General features: G+C 42.0%; 1 long non-coding RNA gene across 1 annotated transcript in view; it reads left to right on the top strand.

The window, feature by feature from the left end:
• Positions 1-23,007, top strand: part of LOC137470883 (uncharacterized) — a 70,936-nt gene extending 47,929 nt beyond the window's left edge. The window contains exon 3 of the long non-coding RNA XR_010997291.1: positions 22,877-23,007. This is a non-coding gene — a long non-coding RNA (uncharacterized lncRNA). The remainder of the gene's footprint in view (positions 1-22,876) is intronic.
• Positions 23,008-24,267: the final 1,260 nt, after the last annotated feature.

Raw genomic sequence — 24,267 nt, 5'->3', positions numbered from 1 at the left:
TCTCCAAAAAGAAAATAGCATTTCTCTTCTTATTTTATTTAAAAAGGAAAGTGCACTTTTTTTTTTTTTTTTTTTTTTAGACACAGTTTGCTAAAGCATGTTATTTGTAAAAACAATAAAGATCTGTGTGTATAGTTTGGCTCCTTAGCCTTTAATCTCCCCTTGCAGGTTTTTCAAAGTTCTGCTCTACCCCAGCCTGGGCTAGCGTTCTCTCCCTGCTTCCACATATTCCCTCACCTGCTGGGAAGCCGCATGTAGCAGTATATGAGCAATCCTCCTGATGACATCCAGGCTCCCCTGCTGTTCTCCAGACTTGGGATCCTGCAGTGATTTAACATCCTTGTTTCTAAGCTTAGTTTAGGAAAGATTAAACTGTTCTTTGCATAATATGTGCTTACTGGATCCACGACACTTATTAAAAACATATGCAGAAAGTCTCCACCTCCCATCTCCTCTCCTGGGGCTAATGGTTGTGCTCTGTGATAGATTCATTATTTCAGATGTTCTCCTGCAGCAAGCCCTAGTCACTCCCTCTTGGAACTTTCAACTTTTACTTCCCTTGGAGCTTTCACCTTTCAGGTTCGTTCCCTATTTTTGTGGGTAGTTGCCATACTGGCTCCACCTGTTGAAAATCCTGTGTATGGGGAAGGGAATCTTCTCATGCTGTAGCCACTTTCCCATGCATTCACTGATTTTCTCCCCCTCATCATCTCCCTTCCACACCAACACTTTCTGCCTCTGAAAATGAGAGAAGCCAGAAGAAGGAGAGCTACAACAGGATAGCCACACTGGGAAATTGATAAGAGGTTATATCTGCCATGGTTTTGAAGTCAAGACAGTAAAACCATTGCTGTGGTGGAGGGGTTTGTAAAAGTTAACATTATCCACATTTATGAAGTCTTTCCCTGGAAAGACCATGGATTTTCAAACTGCCTGAAACAAGTCTCAAGAGAACCCAGTGGTAGGTGAGAGAAGGGCTGATGTGAGGCAGAAAGAGGAGGGAGTATAAATCATTCACTTCTGACTGAGGTACCAAACAAACCTGAAGCTACAGCTGAGACCTTGGAGAAACTAGTCAAATGTATTGTTCTCCTGAGGGAAAAAAAAAAAAGGTGAAAAAAAATCAAGGGGAGCAAAACATTTCCTTTCCTTTGCATATTACAAAAGGCATCAAATGTAGAAAAGAAGAGGAGCAAGTAGGCTGATAAGAGATTTCATTTCATTCCCCTCAGGGTGCCAACTTACCAGTGGTAACCTCGTGGTCTGCTGATGTCATTCACACAAAGCAGTTACTTCTGAAGAGATAGGGTTCCTCAGATTTTACCATCTGAGGGAAAAATAGAGGAAGAAATTGTTTGAAAGAGAAAAAAATGTTAAGGTGTCTGTGTTTTACCAAAAGCCTTTGTAGGAGATTATTAACTTCAAAAGAAAACTAAATTTATCGTAACTTCTCTCCTCCCTCCCTGTGTTTCTGAAAAGAGCACTTGCTGTGATTGTCTGAGCCATTAAGGGCTCCTGGAAGGGCAACGAAGTCCTGTGCTCCCATGTCTGTGTGCTTACTGATTTATAAACCTCTCTGTAGGTAGAAAGAAGAAGGTGAAATTTCCCCTTTAGTGGCTGTTGGGCTCCAAAGACTAAAATACAATTATTATTCAGACCCTCAACATGTAGAAAATGGGAATAAAAATCTGTATCTAAGATCCATATGAGGGAAACTTTCTTCTCAGGCTCTCAAGGGAGCAGACTTCATCACCCCGAACTTTTTTCTTCTTTTTGAACAATGATTCCTGGAAAGAAAGACGGAGTTTAAAAGCAGTTTGCAGAGGTGAACCATGGATGCCACCTGTTCCTTTTGAATGTTAGCCTGAGATCCACACAAACAGGCTGTGCTATTCATGTACCTGTGTGACATTTTGAAGAAAAACTTTCTAAAGAGTCTGTGTAGTGGGACTGGTAAATAGGAGGTTTGTGTTTTCTCTTGCATTGGAGTAAAACCTGTAATCTGAAGGACACAGGAAGGTAGCTGAACTGCTCATGCCATCGCCGGTACAAGAGAATTAATCTGGCATGACGTAGAAGGTGGAAGATTTCATAAAAAGCTCATGCCATGTGGTAGTGGTTTCTAGTGCCCAAAGACACGTTTCATATCAGTGTGACAGCTGGCTTTATCCTCATGGGAACCTTCTCCCCTCTGAGCAGGTCCACTTGCTTCTCCCATCTGTATGAACTTGATCCTTATGTTCCCTGGCAATGTCACACTTTTGGCACAGCTCTTCACGTCCCAGCCCTTCCCTCCTTGCAGCAGGTAGCCTTGTATTCAGAGGCCTTTTCAGGAGGTTACCCAGTCAGTGCTAACCAGCTCTGATGGAAGCAGAGCCACCAGGTCCCTGCTGGCAGGGGGGCAGGTTGTCCTGCATGCTCTGTTCAGACAGACTTGTGTCGGTGCTGTCAGGGAGGTGGGTTTCATGTTGGAGAGGTGAAACTTCAGGCAATTTTAGGGTTAACAAACCCTCCGTTTTGCCTAACCTGGTAAATATGGGGTGAGAAAATTGGAACCTTTCCTAGGGACACAGTCATTTCAGCTTGGACACAAAGCTGGTAGCCAGTGCTGTGAGCACTACCGGGGGTATGGCAGGGAAATTCCCTGCCTGCTTGGGAGAGAATGTGCAAAGGCAGCAGACCAAAGTGGCTGGTGCTGGTGGAAGCAGGTCCTGTGGCACCCAGGGGGGTGGCAGGGAAACTGCTGTGGTACTTGCTGCCCTTGGGCATCCTGCAGCGGGCAGGGGAGCCATGGCAGGAGCGTGGAAAGCAAAATAAATTCTGTGCATTGGTCTGTCCTCTCCCCTGCTCCAGTGTGTGCCCCATGCAATTCCAGCAGTGTTACTGGATGGCTATTGATGTAGGTGACAGCCCTGCTGAACTCTGTGTTTTCTCTGCCTCTGAAGTAAGCAGTGCTTAGGAAATGGGTAGCTAAAATGCCCAAATATCCCTAAGTAAGCTTAGCCACAAAATAAGTGACTTAATTAGCATACAGTAGATACTTATTGTTAAGTGAGAATGCCATCCCCTCCTGCAGGGATTTCAGTTAAACATGATGATTGATAAATTGTTATATTCACACGGTGTCACTCAGTGATATAATCATGGCTTTTGTAAATATTTAGTCAAGAGAGCAATCCAGCTGTTCCCAGCCAGGTTTCATCCAGTGTCAGCCAGTGTTCAGTGCTGCTGATTTATTTCATGTGTTGCTTAAGCCTTGAGTAAGAGCACATTTTTATGAGTCTCGAAATACCTATGGTAATAAATAGTGAGAGTGCTGGAGCTAATGACAACAGCAGAAATAATTGTATGAAATATATTGCCCAGGGTCCAGAATATAGCCAGGTACTTAACTATTTGTAGTTTTTTTAGGGCAACTGCTTAGCAGCTTTTGGTCCAGATTTATGGCAAAGCAGCCCTCACCAGATGCCACTGGAAAGGGAATCCAAGCAGGAACCGTTTTTGAAAAGGACACTAGCATTTTCTCCCAAAGCTTGACTTAGCTGTTGACAAAGGGTTGAGGTTAAAGCAGTGTTGGGTAATGAATGAAAATTCTGTCTTCTAAAGGATTTCAAGATTTTGAAATTTACGTTAGGTTCAATTTAGAATTGAAGTCTGAAATTCCTCCTCATAGAGGGGTGTTCTAGGAAGTATTCACTCTGAATCGACTGTGCTGGTTTTGCTATTCAATACAGTACTAGAACATAAAATATACAAATACATTAAAAATGGAAAATAATCCTTAGATGAAACACTGACACTGTTATCCCTGAAGGTGTCCAAACCTGATGTATTCACAGTGTTGGAGCCTTCTTGTGTTTTTTCCTAAAACATATTTCTGCAGAACTGACACTTCTGTGAGCCAGTTCATCTTTAATGAATTTATATTTTCTGATACTTCTTTCCTGACCATATTCTTGTTTGATGAAACACCCATGCAACTTTTCCTCACTCATCTGTCTCACTTTTATTTTGAGAACTCTTCAGGAATAGCTTTTGTTCTCATGTCAGTTCTTTGTTGAGGAACTGGCTGTCGTGATGTCCTACCCCCAAGACTTGGAAGTGATTCACAAAAAAAGAAAGTTTAAAAAAGATGACACCTAGTTTGGGCTGTATTGCGTATTTGAGATAGCATGCTTCACCCACAGGACAAGATGGTAGATGCTGAATTTAACTTATTCCCAGTAAAGAGCCTCTTCAGTGACCCATATAGACACCTCTTCCTGACAGCAGAGGAGCAAATTATCTTTACTGCCAAAGTTTTATTTGCAGAAAATTCAGGTTTTTTTCCCTCTTTGCAATTTGTGTTCTTTCACATTTAGAAGCAGCTCATAATTACAGGGTGTTTCTAATTTTCCAGGGAATATGGACATTTTGAATAGAAATACTGTATTAACAGCAGTGGGGTGAGCATCTCCAAGAAGGTAAGCTTAGATCAATACACTCAGAGCCTTTTGCTAACTTGGATCCTAATGTAGGGGGGACACACGATGCACTCCAGGATGGAAAACGAAGTCTAGAAAGTGCCTGAAAGCAACTGTAGCTCACTGACAGAATGAGGTGAGGTCGTCCTACAGCACTGCAGATGGAGTGAAGCAGAGACTTTTTATTTGTTGAGTGCATGAAAACATCTGAGGCAAAGGAAAAGCTATTTCAAATGGGCATTAGCATGCCTGTTGGCACTCTCAGACTGATATCAAGGGCGCCCTTGAGCTTGGAGCCAAGTGGAGGTACACCCCTTGAGAAGCCGAGGTGACAAAGTGCAGGTGGAAATGCTGTTCAAATGTATATTTAATGGACATGGGGATAAGCTATGTTCCAGCCAGTGAAGGCAGGAAAAAAAAAGCACAAAATCCCCCTCTAACAATATCTCATGGTCGATAGCACTAATGGGAAGTAGAACTTTTAAACCAATAGAATTACTCTAAAGCCAGCAAATTGAACTGCAGAAATGAGTGGACGACTAGCCATTTTTAAACCCACTGTGCAGTGGGTCATGTGTGTTACCCTTTCTGCCTGAAATGTGGGGAAGGTAGAGCAATTAGAACCTGGTGCTGCAGAGTCCAGCTCAGGTAGTATGGATTTGTTTGGGTTTTTTCACTCTACATCTTCATTATGATTTTTGTGGTGACTAAAGGGAAATTATCCAAATCAGAACCAAAGTAGAAATTCCCCCTCTGCTATTTGCTAGCAATGGTCACCATTTTTCAGTACCTGTAGGGTGAATACTTCAAAGTTTCATTGTCAATAAATATATTCAAAATGCTAATGTCAGTTGCCTTAGCAATAATTGTTTGTTTCTTGTGAAAGACCTCTTCATGCAATTGCAGAAGTTTCTGGGTATTATAAACCAGTTCTTGCTTCCATGCAGACCCTGAGAATTCAGGGTTTATGGTTTGCTCTTTCTTATTCTCATCCAGCTGTGATGTGGAATCTTCCCACTCACTTGGTTTTTGCAGGCTAATATTCACCAAGTTTGGCATTAATCTCACCTAACCATAGTTATTCAAAAATTACACAGTTTATCTGAGTGAGTAGTCTGGGCCGCCCCTGTAGTCAGTGGTGAGACTCAGGCAGGTTGATTCATTCCATCCTCCCAGGTACCCTCTGGAGGTGCCCGAGTCTCTACAGGGAGACAGATGGCCGAGGTTAGGTGAGGTGAACCTCAACCCCAGTGCTCAGCAATAATGGCTTGGCATGTGCCCAGAACACCTGGGGTTCCCTGGGGAAATCACCCTTCCAAACACCAGTTAGAACTTGCACCTTTTAGCATCCAGAATTAAAGTAGTTTTTATGTGCTTTCTTTTGGTCCAGTGTACATGTAGGTTTTGTGTGTAATAGGAAAAACTTTGCCCTGTGTTTGACCTACATACTCAAACACAAATATGGCCTTAAATTGCATATTCAGTATTTTTATATATCTGCTGTCTGTGTGAACATGCACATATTTTCTGCATAATAATATTCAGATATATGGTTCTCTATGATATTTTACTATTAAAGTGCTGGCAATATGCTCAAAGCTTTACAAAATACAGATAAAGGCAATTCCTGTCAGAAGAAGGTTATAACAAAGATGAACGTTAGATTCACAGGCAGTGAGAGACCAGAAGATTCTGAGTTCACGGTTTGTTTTTTAGCCTAATTTCCTTAGAAAATGAGGCTTCAGTGTTGCACTGTGGGTGAGGTGAGGTATGTAGCTGTCTTCTCAGTGACTTTTGAGCTGGTTGGCCAGCTTTAGCCAAATATAACCAAAGAACATTTTCTCAAGAGACAAAGCTCTCTGAAAAAAGGCAGCTATTTAGAAGAATGACCTTACTGTGAAAAAGGTACAGGGTAAGCCATATTAGGTGCTAGAGTATCTACAAAGGAATCCTTTGTGGAAATCCAAGTAGGGATAAAGCATCACCTGTCACTGGTGTTGTGCTAATCCCTTGGGAATTGGGCAGGGACACCCATGGGAATCAATGCATGAGTGATTTTATGATGCAAGAAACATATTCTATACTAGTAGTGGCCTTTATGTTTGAATCTTCCTTAAGAATGGAATACATTAAGAGTTCTTCCAACCACAGGAACAAAGCTTATTAACTGGGGGAAAGAGCAGTGGAAGAGATGAAGCTGAGGATTGGTAGAAAGTGTGAAAGCAAAGAAGAAATTAACATTCCTACAGCTTCTGCCATTTATCATATGCAGATTTACCTATCTATTCAATATGACATTAAATTAAAGATATTTTTCTTAAGTAAGGTATTCTTGGCTAGTTTTATCAGGTCAGGGCATCTCTGATTAGCTGTGTGTTGTGGATTTCTAGCCTGTGCTGTGTGATCACTCACACAGGGGTTAACCTCCCTCATCTGCTCTGACATAGTCTTCAAGGTACAGCTTTACCAGCTTATGAAAAAACTGCCAGATGTCATTGTCCATAAGAGCAGAGGAAGGAGTTTATTGGCCAAATAGCTCAGTTCCTGGCCTGGGTGTTCCTATGAATACAGCTTTATCAACACGCTTTATCAAAAACAGGCAGTTCCAGGGTGCAAATAGTTTCCATCCCTGTCTGCTGATGGTCAGAATTAGGAGTATTTTATCAGATATGGTGCATGCCTCTGGTGCACCCAATGTCTATTTTGATTCTGATACTGGTGTAGGCTTCTGTACTAGCTCTTGGCTATTCTGAAAATGAGAAGAGAGGGGTCAGGTTTCTAAACTGAGGTTTTTTTATTACATGTTCTTGGTTTTAGCACAGGAACAGGTAGACTTGGACTGTTGAACTGGGTGCTGTGTTTCTACCCCACGAATAGCTTCAGCTGTCCCTGGGGCTCTGGGTCATCCTGTGCAATGCAGTTTGCCTAGGAATGTGGGCGCAAAATGCTTTGTGAATCTCTTTCCAGCCCAGCTTGTGGCCTTTTAGGCAAGCTGTTTATTCTGTCTTGCTGCTATTTTGGACTTTCATCTTCCCAAGAAGCTTTACCAGAGAAAGCTGAGGGAGAAAGAAACTGCCATGGCAGTGATGGCAAGTGTTTTAAGTGTGCCTGCCTACCTGCCCTGCAGCAGCCCTTAGGCTCATGGAAGCTTCCTGATCAGTGGAAGAACTGATTGGGTTACAGACCGTAGGGAGCAGAAATGTCTGCTGCTTTATTCTACACTTCTGCTTCCCCCCGGTCACATACTGGGTGATGACCCAAGATTGTATCATTCAAGGCATGCTGCACTTGCAATTGGTGAGGTGTATCAATAGTTTTCATTTTTCTCTAAAACATGAGGTACTGACCGCTAGATTTGATTTACAATTAAATGGCAAATCCTACAGTATATTCCCAGGACCCCAGGAGTGATAAGTCATTTGAGTTGTATTTTTAATAGATTGTTATAAATCATTTTTATATTGCCATAATTGATTAAGGTGCTTTAGAGAAACAGAAGACTGCACATTCCCTGCCCCTAGGAGCTTGCTTGCTAAGTACATCTTGAGGTACAAAAGGTACTTTGTGCAATTTTATGCAGTGTGAGCCCTTGCTACTAATGACAGTGATATAAATGTGGCCCACATCCTGAAACAACTTAATGTGTGCTTAATGTGGAGGATTTAGAGTACCTCCGGATGAGGGTGGTGATTTATGCCGGAGAACACACAAGACTGCCTCCTGCACCACCTGCCTGGCCACCAGAGGTGGCTGCCCTGCCACTGAGGGTCAGTTCACACCTAAGGGCCAGCAGCCTCGTGCCATCGACTTGCTGGCAGTGGCCAGGGAAACAGCAGGTGGAATAAGCCAAACCCATCCTCTGACACATTACCCCAGAGTATTTTAGGGACTTTGTGAGCCAGAGTTTGTTTAATGGGCTGATGGGCCGATCTTCTGTGAGTTTAAGCTTAAACTAAAATCTATACAGTTGCAGTGTGGTCATATTCCAGCCTGGATAATTCCATTCTGCATTTTCAACTTCCCTTGATGCATCTTCGGATAAAGCATTTATGCCCTAAAGCTGTGGTGTTTTGTTTGCTATTGCAATTTTGTAGCAGCTGCATTCCACTCCAGAGATAGATGCATCTTGGTGGTAAGTGATCCTTAGGTTTAAATAATCTGTAATTCTTTGGAGCACTTTTTGGACTTGTAAAAGGTGTTGCACAAATCAATGAATAATTTTCACTCACCATTGTTTGCAATGTATTTTTAGTTTTCAACTGAAAATAAAATTTTTTTTCCTATTGATTTTCTTCTATGTTTTGCCAAATTGATTTTTCCTTTTCCTAATGGAGCAGAAACGAACATATCTGGATTTCAGTTACTTCACTCTTTCTGATTCAACATCATTTAGGGTATCAGAAGGAATAAAAATAGCTCTAAGGAATAGTATTCATTCATTAATTTCAAGGGAGCTAACACTGTTTTAATCCGTTTTAAGGGAGAGCATGTCTTTTGGGTTTTAAATTTCATCAGTGGATTTGTAAGTGTTCTCTAAACAAGTATTAAAGAGACAAGTATAAATATGATGTTATGACTTGGGAGGGCAAGGTGTGAGAATTAAGCAGAGTTTAAGGTAGGCCAGACTGTTGGGTTGCAGAAGAAAGGTTTGGAGCTTTAAGTGAAAATGTGTACTGGGTTTTGCAGGGGTTTGATGATCTACTTATATTTCTGCACACCAGGGCCCTTCTACGTTCAGTGGAACAGTGACATGGTAAGTATGCCTATGGTATTTTTAGATCAGCTTTGGTCAGGAAGAGTCAGAGTTGTCTTGAGATACAAAGTATGAACCTCAGCTGGGGTCTTGTTTTTTTAAGGCACCAAGCACTTCTTTCCATTTGGGAGATTAAGGGGGCCTTTGAGCATCAGGTAGCTAAGAAACAACTTGAGAACTTTTGAAATATTTGGCATAAAAAGGTTGTGAAAGACAAGGTCATTTCCCCAAAGTGAATAGTGTTATCTGAAATAAATTATGTTACCAGCTTCTGAGTCAGTGTTTCTTAAGAAGTTCAGCTATGATTGGAGGGTTAATAAAGCCAGTGACTACAAGATAATAGTTCAGACTACTGTAGAGAAAAATGAAATTAGAAAATACTGAGATAAACAAAATGGTTTTTTAATGTATCAGGTCTTATGAAATTCAACCTTGGGTATAGAGAACCAGAGAAATGACTGAAACAGTACTATAAAGTTTAGTATTTATCCCAAGAAGTCATGAGGGACAGGAGATGTTCCAGAGAATGGAAAAACAGCTGAGATAGTGTCTATCCATAACAAGGAGAAACAGCTGAACCCAGGGAGTTGTGGTCAAGTTGTTTACCTGCCAATACATGGAACAAACAATCAAACAATGGATCATAAACCCCTTGAAGGGAACAAGGATGTGAGCAGGACAGCTGGCATGTATTTGTCAGGAATAAATCACCTGAAACCAATCTCTTTTCCTTCTGAGACACAGCAACAGACCTTGTTGGTTGGAAAAAAAACAGTGGTTGTCAGGTGTTTTGATTTTAAGGTTTTTCATACTGTTTTACAAGACACAGTCAGAAGCAACATGGCAAAACCAGGATGAGAAGAATCTGTCCTCTGAGGTCAGTACACAGGTGTCTGGCAAACTGTAGTCAGAGACCAGTTCCCCATGTTACCTGTGAAACTGCAAGGAGATTTTGAGTGGATTGCTTTAGGATTTTTTTGGGGACAGAATGTGATGCAGAGCGATGGTGGAAAGCAGAGGTTCTTGTTTGCTTTGCAGGTTGGGATGGGCTGTAGGACAGGTGGAGAATGGGTTCAGAATGTAAAGTAACCTGGAGAAGTTGGATGGGTGGCCTGTACAAAATGGACAGCTGCAAGATTCTCCTCTGTTGAGGTAGGAACACTGAACAGCATTAATACAATGAGAGTAGGCGACTTCTTGAAGAGAAGGTGCTGGGTTTTGGAGTGGATCATCTTAGAAGACATAATAGGTGAGATGTGAGTCAATAGGGTGCCAGACTTTTGATTGATGAGGAACATGATCCGTGAGAGAAGACTGAGCAAACTGGGGTTGCCAAATCAAAATAAGAAAGAAGGAACATGATATCTCTTGTAGGTTACTAAAAAGCAGAAAAAAATAACCTGTACTCTTTGTCTTCTGGGACAAGGGGTAATGGACTGTAACCTCAGTGAGAGACATGGCTTAGATGCCAGCAAGATCCTTCTACTAGTGGTAATTGCGAAAAGAGGAAATAGCTTGCTTGGAAGCTTACCAAATGTCCATCCTTGGGGGTTAGACAGATTACAGTCCAGAACAATGTAGATCTTATTTATCTTGCCTTTGGGAGATGAACTAAATGTCCTTCTGAAATGCCTTTCAACTTCAATTTCTTGAATTTAAGAATCTTTTAAACGACATTTTAATCTCCTCTCATTTTGGTTCAGATAAGCCTACCTAGTTTATGAAGAGTTAAGAATTTTCCTTATTATCTTACAGAATAGTTAGCATTTAGCATGAATTCAAATGGCAAAGTCTTACGATTCGCTCTCCACCTTTGCTCAGCCTTATCCATTATTTTTAAACCAGTTAAATAAATATGGTTTAACCGCAGTCTACTGAATAAATGTTCTCTCTTTATTTCTCTGTATGTATGTCTGTACATATATAATATATATATATATTTGAAATTATGATTCCATTTATCCCAAGTTTCTGGAATTTATTGATTTTTTTAACAGTGTTTAAATTACATCCACTTTTATGGAGACAAATCTGTTGAAGAATTAAACAGCAAAGTTTGCTCCAATCTATAAACATGACAGGGGGATGATTTCCTCTCATTTGCTAAATATACTGCTCCTTAGTTGGAGACATAAATAAGAATGTTGCCTAAGTAGGTCATATTTGAGCTAGGGCTTTTCAAAAGACATGAAAGCACCCACCGTGAATATACACTTCAAAGCCAGAACCCATTTTTTTGTGCACATTTTGTTCCCGAGAAGTTTTCCATCTGTTCTAATGTCATGGCTTTGCCACAGTGGCTTGTCCTCAGACTCTGTATCTCTGGCAACTCATATGTTTTACTTTTTAATGCAGCAGGTAAAGGAGATAATTGGAAGACCTTCAGAGTCAGCAGGGGAGGGGGGGAAGGGGGTGGGCAGGAGGGAAGGGGGAATCTTTCACTTCTAAATGGAGGCAAAGGACAGACTTCCTCTTCTTCTTGTTGTTAGATAGCTAGTTTGATTGGATGCCAGGAGCTGAAAGGAGGCAGCATGCATTTTGAAAGGCTTTTCGAGGACCAAATCTGAAATTAAATGACAGATAATATTTATAGAGGTTAGTGAAGTTCACTTCACCCTGCTCTCTGTAGCAGTGCAGCTCCAAATTCAAGATTCTTGATGGATTTAAACCCTTTTTCATCAGCAATAGTCCAACCTGATCTGCCTGTCACTTTCTAAAACGATGCCTTTCTGACTTCTTGATGTAGCTCTGAAAAGGAAGGAAGCTTCCTCACTAATATGTCACTCTACCCACCCACCTAGACACCCACAGCTTGTTTGAAGCCAGCATAGGAAAAAAAGACCACCACTCCACACACCCTGGACTGTAGCCATGCTGAAGAAAGCACTTCTTTAAATATCAATATCAGTGAACATTGGTCCTAGAGGTAAAGCCAGAAATAAAACCCTACTTAACTTGTATCTCAAGCCACCCCTCAATCTTACAAAACAATCCGAGCTGTGCGTTTGCTATTTTATGTGCAAAACAGTGGCAGCATCACTGTGTGTTATATTTACACAAGAAGTTTTATTTATTTGCATTGCAGAGTGCCCATCACTCACACAGGAACCTCGGGAGCACCACTGGGTGCCGTGTGACTCATGAGTTGCCCTACTCAGTGTCCAGTTGGTGACACTTGTATAATGGCCTGAGGAACAGAAGGAACATCCAGGGTGTGAGGTTGGCTCTGCAAGGAACTGGCTGCAGTGCCATTGCTGATGCAGTAATGTGGAATGTGACACAAAAGTCAGGGAATGGGTTTTGTTGGAACCAGATGCCAGCAGGAGCAGTGATTGCTGGGGAAAAAGGAGGGCTTCAGACCTAAAGGCTGTGTGCATATGCCTGAGTACACAGCAGTGGACTGAAGGGCTGAGCTCAGCTCTGGGGGTTTGCAGGTCGCAAGACTGCTTGGGAGAAGGCTTTCATGTGGCTTCTCTGGTGTCTTTGACACCGTGGCCAGGCAAACTGCCCAGGGAGCAAAACCTCTTTCTAAATATCTGAAAAAGGTCTTCTGGAGCAATCTGTGTCTTCCCACCCTGAGGCTGGTTAACATCCACCATTACCACAACTCTTGCAGATAACCCTGAGACTAGCAAATACATTAGTACATCACCACTCACATATACAGCAGTTCTTTAGGCAGCACTTGTGTTTTCTGGTCTCTAAAAAAAGGGCAAACTGCCTTTCTTTCTGCATTTGAAAATGCCTCCATGACACAGTGCTAGCAAGCCTGTGAAACACAGTCAAGATTCACAGGAGGATGGACTGGTTCACAGCAACACCTGACAGCGGGATATATGGAAACACACTGCCATATACAAGGAAATAAATTTTTTACCCATTACAGAAAGACAAAACAGCATAAGAATAAGTCTTCAAAAGACTTAACAATTAAGAGCAGAATGAATGTGAGTCATCTGTCCAGCAAAAGCTGTGCCAGAAGCAGACACAAAGTAGTTCAGCACCTTAATCCCACTTAGGCAATGCTTGTCCTATGACAGGGAACATTTTCTGTTGATTCGTGGGGCACTACATGCACATGCATGCATACACACTAACTTCAGTGTAATTTGGGGTTGTTCATTTTGCTGATCAGTTTGCCAGCTATTCATCTTTTTAATATGTCTCAAAGTAATTTGGAAGTGTATACATTTTGCGTTTTGGTCCAGAGATTGTCAATATAGGCACTAACTGCAGAGCTGCCTAAAAATTTGGATTTCAGTTTGAAAGAAATGCCGCTGTTTTGAAATGTGATGTATATTGAAGCAAGCAAAAGAAAGAAAGACTGAAGAAATTTCCATCAGCTCTGCAGGGTCTATACCTGCTCAGTGGAACAGAGAGGACAGTGGAATGCAGCCTTGACAGTAAACCTTTGCTGGCAGTTCCCAAGACTCCTGGCTCCAGGGCAGTTCTGCAGGGAAGGAGACCCTGAGTGCTGAACAGGTGTCCCAAATCCCAAGCCTCACCTCCAAAGCCTTTGAGTGAGGTTCCCAGACAGCTGAGATGTCTGCTGTGTTTGGGAAAGCAGCAACAGTTTGGGAAGGAATGAACTTCTATTTTCTGATCAGAAAATTTCTGACCAGCTTCTCTTCGAAAGGCTTTGGTGTTATTCTGTTTGTGGAATGGGAAAGCTGCAGAGTCCCTCCTTTCTGGATTAATCCTGAAATCCTTAGACATCCTGGTCTCAGTCTGAGCATCAGAGCTTTTGGAGCTAGAGCATGACAGGTGGTATGGCTGATGAGAAACACTGGCCAAAGTGCTCTTTGCTCTGGTAGCTCTAGGCTTGCAGATGATTCTCCAGGTGATGTTTTGAGCCAGTCAGAGAGATGTTATCTTACAGAGAAGCCCAAGGTTTGAAGCTGGGGAGGGTTTATACCTTCACTTCGCTCTGCCTTGCGAAAGAACAGCTTTCTGGACCTTGTGAGAGAGACTCTGAGGTCCTGGAACATGAAGTCAGACTGTTTTGGTGAAGGTTAAACATGACTGCTGTCCAAAGAGCTGCTAACTATATGAGTGTGGAGGTGCTAAATGTATAAGGTGCCTCAGACTGCTTGTAAGAAGGGTGGTAGTAGTGGCAGACATTGTGATGCTGTAATGTGATTTACTCAGCTGTTTCCCATGCTTACCATGACTTTATTTACCTATTCCTCATATTGTTCAGGTTGTCTGGATGGGGAAATGTGTACAGTTGGGAGTAGATATGACTTTTGAAACACAGACCCAGTGTCATGTGAAAAATGCATGTTGCTGTTTCGATCGCAATCAGTTGTGAAAATGCAAGAGGATGAAAGGTTTTTACTGGCTTGATAATGGGTGTATGTGTATTCTTTTAAATGCTATTTCAATGAAAACACCTGGAAATGAGCTGAAGATCTGAGGATTCAGGGAAGGAAAATGCGCTGCCAGTGCTGAAGGCAGCCAAGTTGAGTAGCAGACAGCAATATGCTACAGCTTGTGAGGCACTGCTGGGAGATGGAGGAACAGAGGAGCACAGAGGTCAGTGCTATTAACTCTGTGTGGTGGTACGTGTGAGTGAGAGCAGGGCTTTTTCAAGATGGCCTATTAATTTTTTACCATATTTTGCTGATTTTTTTCATCTTCAGTTTTATAAAGAGGATACATTTTTGGTGAGGGCTTGCAAGCTGCCCTTGGAGGAAATGAGTAGAATCACATTGCCGGATCTAGCACTGATCTTTCTGAATTCAAGTGGCTGGTCCCTGTGACAGACTCAGGGGAACAGGATTGGCCTCTTGGGGGTCCAAATCTTCCTGGCTTCTTCACTTGGCTGCTCAGCTTACCTGTGAAATGCATGAGCTGTAAGCGCACAAAACATAAGGGCATAAAAATCGGCCGGCAGCAAAGATTTAAAATTGGCCAGCAGCAAAGTGTGGTGCAATGGTAATTAACTTCCATGATGGCAGCTCTGGGAGAGGTACACTTGGGGCACTGTGGGAGATTTGGTGTGATGGACTGGAAGCACTGCGGAGGGGGTCATGGGCTGGTGGCAAAACCCCCCCGGGATGAGGGAGCACAGCAGGGTTCTGGAAAAGAGCAGCCCTGAGGGAAAGAGATAAAGAAAAGGGCCCTTTGGTGCCTTCTGCGTCCCTCCTGCCCCTCCAAATGTGGCAGCTGCCCAGAGAGGCCATGAATTAAGTGTGTTTCTCCTGAGCGTTTGCTGTAAACAGTGCGTGCAGCAGCGCTGATTATACATCAGCTCGCTGGGCTAACTATAGCATAGTAATTAAAGGGGTGAGAACATTTTGGAGTACTTTCCACCACTTGTTGTCTGTGTAATCCCCCTGTGTTAGGCAATAAATAGAACTTTTAAGTTTAATTAATATACACTTGGCTGGCTATCCATTTAAAAGCATGCTTCGGTGGCCTGAGACATTATCCACTTATGCAGAGTGTTGCTGGAAGAGCTGGTGCAACGCTGGAGAGGGAGTAGAGAGCCAGGGCAAGGGGTGCTGCCGAGCCCTGGAGCAGGGAGGCACAGTGTCCCAGGGAATGTAGGTCAGTGGGCAATTCAGAGCATGCTCTGACACAAGCATACAAGGCACTGCAAGAGAAGGCAGAGTAAATAAACAGCTTTTCTCCTGAATGTGGGGCAGCTTGAGCTGTTTTTAAAATTTATTTCTGAACACTGGGTTTCGTAAGCGAGTTCCTCCCAGGCTGAGGTGTCAGAGGGTCAAACGAGTCTTGAGAGAAAAATGGAGTCTAGTATCTCTCTTTTTTCCGCAAACTTCTTTTGTGTAGGGCAGTTCAAACCATTGAATTTTTTTTTTGTTTTGGTGTTTTTTTTTTTTTTTTGAGTTTAGCAGAAACAACAGCAACAAAAAATTGGTTTGGATTAGATCAAATATACATTCCTTCCCTCCTCCTCCCCTCCTGGGATGAAACAAACAAACAAATCATGCCGTTTAGCACCATTGTGTCATTTGCCCCGGAATAAGCCATTTCATTTCATGTGCTTTTTGAAAAGCAGAGGCGAGGAACAGCTACAGTTTCATAAAACTGCCAGAGGACTTGGACTACAGTCCCAGCTCCAGTGAGTGCTGAGTTATTTATCTGCAAGAGCAGGGTGTCAGCAGGAACTATTTCAGGTCCCCCTTTACTCCAGAATGCACCCCAGGCTGATGTTTGGAGGAATTTTCTGTGGGTGGCAATGACTCTATGCAGGTGAAGGAATGAGTTCAGCTGCAATGGATGTACAAAGTGAGCCATGGAAGAGAAGTGAGGGTCAGGGTGGATGGGGAAAAGACTTTACTTGGAGGGGAAAGAGAAGAGTTCAGGAATGAAGCAGGTCTATAATGTTGCAGCTTCTGCTTATTTCTGTCAGTCTCTGATACTATTTTTCTACTGCTCTCCCTACCTCTCCTGCTTCTTTACTCCATGCCTGCTCACCTCCTATTCTTATGTCTTTTTTTTTTTACCTCCTCAGTATTTCCCTCTGGATCAGGTGCTTTGATCTGAGAAGTCAAGTTAGTATGCCACCGTGTAAACTGGTAACTTATCCTTCCTAGTGATAAGCTAGTGTATGTAGGGTTGTATGTCTTGAAGACCCAGTTGTAGGTAATGAGCTTTAATTTTCACAGTTGTTTGTTTGTTTGTTTGTTATTTTCAATTTTATTTTTATGTTTGTGTTGATTTTTTTCCCCCAATTTTAAAGTGCTCTGCAAGAGCAGATTCGCTGGTCTGTTCTGCAGGGTGGAGGGCGTGAGAAATGTCCTGTCTCCTGACTTCAGGGGGGAATGAAACAAACACTTGTTGGGTACAAATAATTTTTCCAATTTTCTCCATGAGTTCCAGGAAGAGAGGAAGTGTTTCCCCAAGGAACACCTCTCTGCATTATCAGTAAAGGAACCTGAGGTGGCTGGCTCAGGTGCAAGTGTCGGCTGTGGGTGTCCACCTGTGCCTGGAGGAGCAGTGTGCTCTCTCTGATTGGCCTGGCCAATGGCAGTTGAATTAGCAACAGAGGGTCCAAAAATAAGCAAATTTAATAAAGAAAGCTTCATGGCATGGTGGCTGGGGCCGTGCTGTGCAACTAATTAACTTGCTAACCCTGTGGAAGCACTTCCAAAAATGAACTCCTGTTCTCTGCTCCCGCGCTTCCTACATTCAGCTTCCTGCACTGCTTCGGCTTCTGTCCCCTTCCCCAGGCGGTCAGCACAGCAATGCCACTTATGCCTGCTGTGTGTACAGGAGGGATATGTCACATCTGGTGCCTTTCCTGGCCTGCCACCGTGACCTTCTGCAATAGCTGAGAACATTAGCTCCCCCTCCCTGAAGTGGGGCAGCTCTTTTGCTGAAAGACTTCTCCTTTCTTTGGGCTTTCCTGACATGCACTAGTCATCCACCAATAATTGTATATGAGGACAAGGAGATAAGTGCTTTTTTGAGTTGTGCTTCCTTTTCTTTATGGCAAGTGGAGTGTTATCCATCTGCACAGTTATCAAAGGCATAGATGTGCTTCTCTTTTACATTGTGAGATTTATCAGTGATGAATGTGAAACAAAGCTTCCTTTTTTTCCAAGTCTTTCTGTTTTCTCCATTTCCAGAAAAATCCTGATTTTCATACTGTGGCTTGAAATGCCTGGCTCTGGCTATTTGTACCTGCTTTGTAATAGCCCCACTTGAGAGGTGAAAAAGGAGGCTCTAAAGCCCAATTCCAAGATTACGACCTGCACATTATTTTAATTTAAACTCACCTCCTGTTACAACAGAGAATCAAGGTGTAAGTGTGTAAAGTGCTTTGGGAGCCCTGTGATAAAAGGCCCTATAAAAACATAAATGTAAGCAGATGGCAGTCACAACCTGCCTTGAAGGAGCAACACACAAGCTCACAGAAAAGGGTGTGAACTCAAGCCCTTCCCGAAATTATCTTGGACAACAATAAATGTAACCTTTGCCAGGGCCTGGGCATTTGTAATGTAGACCCCATTATTTCTCACCACATTGCCTCAGCCTGAGACAAAAACTAAATCATTGGGTTGCACCTCCAAGCACGTTCAGGCTTTGTGTGCCTGTTTGAAAAGAGATCCATGACCGTGGAACAAGACCAATGACAAAATCATGGCCATGGCTGCATCTCAACCACTTTGATGTTGATATCCTCAAGAAAAGGCATAAAATAAGAAGCCCTTGGATGCTGAATTACCAGTTTGTAGTTAAGCTTAGTCTGGGCCATGATGTGCAGAAATGGAAAGGAGTGAAATGTAATGAGCAAGACATGCAGTGACATGTGTTTGCTGAGGAAAAGGGAGAGCTGATCTTTTTTGTACCCTTGTCTGTTCTTCTAAACACCATTTTTTTCCCAAAGGATGGATTTTATCTTTATCTAACTTGTCTTTTTTCCCTGCTGTGAAATGTTTTGGGTCAGATGATATTTTGCTGGGCTTTAGAAAACTGCTAAGAATTAATTAATCCGTAATTAAACTGATGGGGAAAAGACGTACAGAGCTGTTAATAGAATTACATCTTCAAAAGGAACAAAAATAAGACAGTTTCCTTTAATTTCTCTTTTTTACAGTTTGCAATGTGACAGATTTCTGACCAAGTTCGAGTTTAGACAAAGTGCATGTGGCAAAAGTTGGAAGTGTTGTAATGCTGCCTACTGTGATTTGTATAAACATTTAGGATCCCCTGGAGAGGAATGTAATCCAGGGATCCCTGCTTACACAGAAACGCTCAGAACAATATACGATTTGAAAGAAAAGAAACATTTTTAATTGGATTTGTGCTGACTATTTTCAAAATACAAAGAAGACACTTTATCCAGTAAGCTGCAGATTGTTTGCAGTCACAGGGAATCGGCAGGCCTGAAATTAGCTGCAGGACAGCCCTTGCTGTTGTTCTGTGAGCCCAACAAAATCTGAGATTTAAAGAAAAAATACTAATGATAAGAAAAGGCTGTAAAATTCAAGCCACATGTTTCCCTAAGTTTATGCGAGTTAGGCTGAATGGCTCATGTGATTTCCTCATGCATTCCTCAAATTATAAAAAAATTGAAGGGGAAGATTGTCAAGTTTCTTTCTTCTGACTAGAATACTTGCTATGGGATGGGGCAGATCCTAGCATGTGCTCTCCCAGTCCTTCACTGGGACTGTGCTTCCAGAAGGTGACCTTGGCTTGCTCCCCAAGACCTGCACCTCACTCTGAACCCCTTATACCTTTGGGGATGTCCTTCCCTGCTTTTAGCACCCATCCCTCTGCTGTTTGCAGGAGAGGGGCTGCTCAGGCACTTCTCCCAGTTTCATGCTGGGTTGAGTCCCTTTCCTGTTTGTATTGAATGTGAAGAGAGGAGAGACCTGTTGTTTCATCAGTGACATCAAAGAAAAGAAAATTGCTCTCCAGTGTATCCAAATTTGCAACATTCCTTGGCTTTTGTAGTAATAGAGAGAGGATATTAGAGGCTTTTAGTAAAGTTATAAAGCCTGGTTTTAGTTCTCTTTTCCTTCCATTGTTGCATTTTTTTTTATTTCTTTGCATTGTTGATCAGTGAGGTCCATTGGTAATGTCAACAGGCCAGATGCAGCTTTCCTCTTAACCTCAGTAGCAGCTGAAGAATCACTAAACTTAAGGTGAGAATAGCAGATAGAGTGCCCTGAGGCAACTAAAAGTTCAGTGCCTCTGTAGTTGTTTGTATTTATTATTTCCAAGTATTAAAAGAAATGTTAATATGTAGTTCTATAAAAAGAAAAGATACAAGATACAAGCTCAGGGTCACCCTACCGATCTTTTGGACTTCATGGAAAACGTAAAATAAGGAATATTTCCACTCTGGCCTCCTTCTATGTAACTAGTGAAAAGAAATTAATATCTTCATGGGGAATTTAAAACTGCACACAATCTGAGGGCTCCTCTGGAGGGGACTGTTTCTTCCTTGACTTGAATGACTACAAACCTACCATAGATGTCTCATCTGGGTACTCATGGTTAGCTTGTAAGTGAAATTCTGGACAGAACAATTTGTACGTGACAAGATCCCATAAGTGCTGTTTAAGGAAGGTGCAGACTAGGTTGGTTCCAGTAACTGTTTGACAGAGCTGTTAGCACATTAGGTCAGGATTAATAGAGCCAAATGGGTAGGAATGATTTTTTGGAGGGACTTGAATAAGGAGGGCTCCTAGAGAATGAGATTTAAGGTGAGGCAAAAAGAAACAGGATGGGAAGGAGGACTGCAACTAAGGGCTTGGAAGCAGGGACATGAAAGTTAAGCTGAATATACCTAAGTAAAAGAAAATGCTTATGCTCTTATCACCTCTTCATTAAGAACCTCTAAGAAAAGTTCTTAAGAAAGAAGACAAAAGCTTCTCTTTTCGACAGATGATGGTCCCCTTCTTTTCAGGAGGGTGCCAGTTATAGCAAGGAGAAGCTAAGATAAGGAGGAATGAAAGGGGGGGTGGTCTGCAAGACAGTTTTGGGAGGTGACCTTCATATTTCTCAACATTAGTGATCTACAGGTGAAGATGTCGTGGCTGAGCTAGTTGTCCTGAGTTCCCTTTTTGGTCAAAGGAGAGCAACTGCTGCTTTTAAGGTGCAGTTCAGCTGAGCTATTTTGGATGTCTGCTTAAAAGAGTGATGAATCCTACTTTGCCTGTTTCCATTGATGAAAATGGAGTTGAGGGATGTTAACTCAGATGCAAAGCCTATGGTTTATAAGTTACTATGAAATGATATCTAGTATTGCATTCACCTCCAAACAAAACTGCCAAATATTTGTTCTTTCTGGACAAATCTTCCTCTTGCATGATCCAAGTAGGACTTTTAGGTGATCAAATAGACTTATAAGACTGATATATTTAAGAAAAAGCAAAATGAGATATTTTTGGTAAATTGCACTTCCTTTTTAGTCATGACTTCCCTTTTTATTCTAAGAAACAGCCCTCTTCAGACGTGTTAGTTTTATTTGGCAGAAGCGTGGATAACTCCAGATGTTGCCGACTCTTTTTCAGTGCCTTGCCTTAGGAAACTTCAGTTGCACCTGAGAGAATATAGAAGCCAACCTGGAAGAAAAAGAAAAGAGATATATAATAGCCTTGATAGAGGAAAAGAAAAATCAGATTAATTTATATGCTCTGGATGATCTCTAATTGTTTCCTTAAAGATGAATTAAAAGCCTTTTTATTCACAAAGAGCTGAGTTCAGGGCCTTGTACTTCTCCTGTTAGAGTTGAAAACATCACTGATAAAGAGCTGGATTTTCTAGCTTCTCTTAAGGGTCTACTATTGCAATGGAAAACAGAGCACTAAATGTAGCATTTGGCAAGTAAGTAGAAGTGATAATAGGCTTTGATATTTGGGAGCAATATCCTTGGCGTATATAAGTAGGTGCCATCTTCTTATTTCAGCAGAGGTCTGCTTTTTGCCCCAGATTGGCAAAAAATTTCCCCAGATTGAGGGACCTAGATTTTTAGCTATGGAATGTTGTAATTTTAAATCTGCAAATACAATGTGTTATTCAGCACAACTTTCACACTTTTGAAGTTTGTTGAAGGATATTCTTGATGTTCTAATCTACTAAGGATGAAGCCTGAAAAAACACTGATTTTTTTGCCATTCTTTAGGATACGTTTCTTTGCTTACATTTTCTGTTAAATCAACAGAGGTTGATGAGGTTAATGACATACAGACCTTTCCCCTTCAGAGCAGCAGTTCATCTCTAGTTCACACCGCTAGACACTGAAAGTTATTCCACATAAAATAAAATAAAATAAAATAAAATAGAAAATAAATAAGAGAAAAAAAATGTCATCCACTCAATGACAAGTAAGAATTCACAAGCCTGCAACCCATGAGATAGAGCTTTCCATGACACTAAGCAGAGTGAGCAGGCCTGGAGTCTGAATAATGTGCCAAAGTGTTCCTCTGTGCAACCCCTGGAAAGCTCAGCAGACTTTTCTGTCCAGGGCTGGAAGACACCAAGATTTCCAGGCTATTATCTTCTACCGGAATAACATTCAATCAAAGATAACTTGCTCCTTCTGGTGAAAGTACTTCCATATAAATAAGGGAAGGAGTGGTGGCCTTTGGAAAGCAGTGTGGTATCGCTTCTGACAGATAACAGCGATTGTGATGAGGAGTAAACACCTCAGTCACCGGGTGATGCAGAGCACGCTGATGCACCCTGGAAGCAGCACCACGGAACCACAGCTGAAGGCTGAATCACTGCTGTATCTAATGAGGCACATCAGTTAAGATATGCAAGCCTCCAACTGTAGGAGAAGGGCTGAGATTGCTAATAGCAATCTGTTACTGTCCTCATGGCTCGGAAGAGGTGCTGGTTGATAAGATTAAAGAAATAACATTTTGTGTTAGAGTAGTCAGTAGCTTTCTGGTTGCTTGTTGGGGGGAAGGTGGGGCAGGCAGTTAAGTGGTATTGCATCATTTTCTGATTTGGCCCTCTGATGAATGTCAAGGTAAAGAAATAAATTGCATGTACTTAATGTGTTGGTGAATAACAGCAGCCCCTTGATTTTCTAATGTAGTGTCATTTGAATTGTATATGCTATTGAATCAGACAAAATATGTATTTATGCATTAGGTTTATTCAAAATTCCTAGTATGTTTTTTAAAAGAGATGCAGGAAAACTAAACTGAAATGCCGATCTTTTTATTCCTAGGTTGTTTGTGACAAAGCATCAGCAATGTCCTGTGCCGAACATGATTCACGTAAGGCGCAGACAGCGGATACTGAGTTTGAAAGGGGGCTAATCAACAATCTTTGGAATAAAGAAGTATCTTAACTCAAAAATCTTGATGCATGAATGAATGTAATTCTCTGTGCACCGAGTTACTGTTTAGGGGACACATCTACTGTAGCAACCACAGTGAATCAGTTTGGTGCCATTCACAAGCAAATTAAGTTGTAAAATCTCAGCATATGTGTGTGTGTGTGTGTCTAAATATCTCTAGAGAAATTATTTATTTATTTTCTACTTTGCTCCAATTTTTCCTCTTCCAGTGCACTCAGTTCATTCCTGGAGTAACTCTATTGACGTTAACAGTGGGGTATCAAGGAGGTATTTTGCTCTTCTACATTATTAGGATAAAAGTTTCTGGGACAAGGCCACACACAGCTGCAGGCAAGCTGTCTGATCCAGGCAGGGGACTGATGTGGGGGTGGAGGAAGGTCTGCTTCTCTGGCCTTGGGGGACAGCACAAATCCAAGCGTGCGATGGAGCAAGGCAGCAATGCAGAAATGCCAAAGAAGGTGGATGTCCTGGCCCCTAGATTTTTAGGGACAATTTGATGAAGGATTGTTGGAGGGGCTCAGGGAAGGTGTGCCTTGTGAAAGAGCCTGGCAAAGAGCATGAAGGAGGAATGGTGCAGCAGATGTCAGAGTACTGTGGCAACTCATGTCATTGATGGCCAGTTGGACAAGGAGCCTTTGTGCTCTGCCTTTCAGTTATACAGTAGTTGGAGATGAGGGAAAAGGGAATACTGAAGAAGGAGGATGAACAGATTACTCTTTTTGGGAAGATGGCACTGTGAGTCTCTAACCTTGGCAGTTTTGAGAATTGCAGATAGCCTCTGAGTTGTCTGAATGAACACAAAAACACAGGGTCCTCTTGAAAGTCAAGGTGCAGTTCCATGTTCTGGATCCTTCATCAATGGATCAAATGTACCCTCTCCCACTCTTCTTTGCCCCCACACATGGATCTGCTGTCTCCACTGCTGTGTCTGTTCTACTGCTGGTGTGTCTGGGACTGATGAAAATGAGATGACTAAGGAAAAAAAGATTATGACAGGAAGAAAATAGAAAAACAGGTGAATAATAGGAAAAAAAAGTACTTCTTTAGAACTGAATCATTTTATATCTCTGAGTTAGCTGAGTTGGTGCAAAGGAGAGGGATAACCACCCCTTTTTGGGGATTGGAGGGGACAGAGATGAGTAGGGGTGGTGGGGGTGGGGCTGAAAATTTTTTAGCCAACACTACTCCCAAAGGATAGGAATGGGATTCATGTAATATTTCTAAAAAAACAGGTGTGCATATGGACTGTGGTCATGTCT

This window comes from Anomalospiza imberbis, chromosome 3 (assembly GCF_031753505.1).
Source record: "Anomalospiza imberbis isolate Cuckoo-Finch-1a 21T00152 chromosome 3, ASM3175350v1, whole genome shotgun sequence".
NCBI lineage: Eukaryota > Metazoa > Chordata > Aves > Passeriformes > Viduidae > Anomalospiza > Anomalospiza imberbis.
This window is presented reverse-complemented; position numbering and strand designations above follow the sequence as displayed.